The sequence below is a fragment of the Populus alba genome, chromosome 19 (assembly GCF_005239225.2).
Source record: "Populus alba chromosome 19, ASM523922v2, whole genome shotgun sequence".
Lineage (NCBI taxonomy): Eukaryota > Viridiplantae > Streptophyta > Magnoliopsida > Malpighiales > Salicaceae > Populus > Populus alba.
The window spans coordinates 21,694,461-21,696,248 of record NC_133302.1 but is presented as its reverse complement, the minus strand read 5'-3'; the positions used below and the strand labels follow the sequence as shown (position 1 = coordinate 21,696,248).

The following is a 1,788-nucleotide window of genomic DNA, read 5'->3' as shown; positions in this document are numbered from 1 at the left end:
AATTAGTTAGAAAAGCAGTTGAGTTAGTAAGGAGGTAGTTAGAGTCAGTAGAAGAATAAAAGCTTTTATATATACATGATGAAGGCAGTTGAGACATGATTTTGTTATGATGTTAAGAAGTATGCTCAAATGTTCTGCCACTTGAAATCTACTTCTGAGATTCTTGTTTCGTTTTCCTTCTACTTTCCACGCCAAGTAGCTGCTGCAGCATTGTCAAATTTCCATCTCCATTGACGACCCTCCTCCTTTTGGAGTAAGGTAAGGTACTTGCAACCTAGTTGTGTAACTAAAATTATATATTGCACCTAACTTGATCCTCTGCTCACAACTATATAACCTCAAACAGTCCCCTCTATGCACATCGAGCACTTCTAACAAAAATCAAGCTCAGTTTACGTTAGCATTTTTGCATTGTTTCTAGCATTATATCTTAACAACATAAAGATGAAGCCACAGTACTCACTCTCTTCATTTTCAATTTTTCTTCTTTTCCTCCATTGTCCCAATACCTTTGCCCAGCCACCAGCTGCAGCCCCGGCTCAGGCACCAGCAGTGGTTGCATCACCTCCAGCTGCAACCCCAACACAGGCAGCTGCATCACATGGCATCACCAACGTCACCAAAATCCTCGAGAAGGCTGGCCACTTCACGATCTTTATCCGCCTTTTGAGATCCACCCAAGAGGAAAACCACTTGTTCTCCGCGCTAAATGATTCAAGCACTGGTTTAGCCATCTTTGCACCAACGGATAACGCATTTTTGGAACTCAAATCAGGAACTCTCAACACTCTAAGTGATGGAGACAAGTCTGAGTTAGTGAAGTTCCACGTAATTCCAACATTCCTCTCTCCTTCCCAGTTTCAGACTGTAAGTAACCCTCTAGGTACATGGGCTGGAACAGGCAGTAGGTTCCCACTTAATGTGACAAGTTATCCAAACTCAGTGAACATAACCACACGACTTACCAATACAAGTTTATCTGGCACCGTATACACAGACAACCAGCTTGCCATTTATAAGATTGAAAAGGTTCTTCTCCCTAAGGACATTTTTTTGCTTCTAATGCTCCAGCTCCAGCACCAGTGGCACCTGCACCAGAAAAACCTGCAAAGGCGGTTCCTGCGGCTAATGTTGAGACTCCTGTGGCTCCTGTGGATATATCCAGTGCAGTTTGGTTTATGCATAATAATGTGGTGGGATCAGATGGTATAGTTGCTGCTGCAGTGTTTGCTTTGTAATGTAGAGAGTCCTGTGTCTCCTCTTTATGGTTTTTCTGAGTTGGGTTGGATTCATGGAGTCTGTTGAATAATCATGAATTTATTTTTAATCCAGTTTTTATTATTTAATTTTTGACGTTGTGATTAAGATTGAATTTGAGTTTTTTATTTATTTTCTTGGTCAAATTGGAACAAATTTATGTATGTGAAAGCATTTGATTATGGATAATTATTCATTAATCTTCTTGATTAGGTACTAATCACGGCCCATTAATATAATTATTCATTAATCTTCTTGATTAGGTACTAATCACTGCCCATTAATATAATTATTCATTAATCTTCTTGATTAGGTACTAATCACTGCCCATTAACCTTGATTTAGTAAATTTCATTTTTAACTCATCTAACCATTTTCCTAGCTTTTGGTTAGAAAATTCTGGCTGGATTTCTGGGAAATCTTGTTGTTCAGGGCTGTAATTTTTGCTCGCAAGCTGTTAGCATCAGTTTCTTGAGCATAGCTGGTTCTAGAGGGTGTTTTTAGGATTAGTTCCTCTGAGGATAGTTCTTC

General features: G+C 39.3%; 1 pseudogene; it reads left to right on the top strand.

The window, feature by feature from the left end:
* Positions 1 to 357: 357 nt before the first annotated feature.
* Positions 358 to 1,353, top strand: LOC118029570 (fasciclin-like arabinogalactan protein 11; annotated as a pseudogene).
* Positions 1,354 to 1,788: the final 435 nt, after the last annotated feature.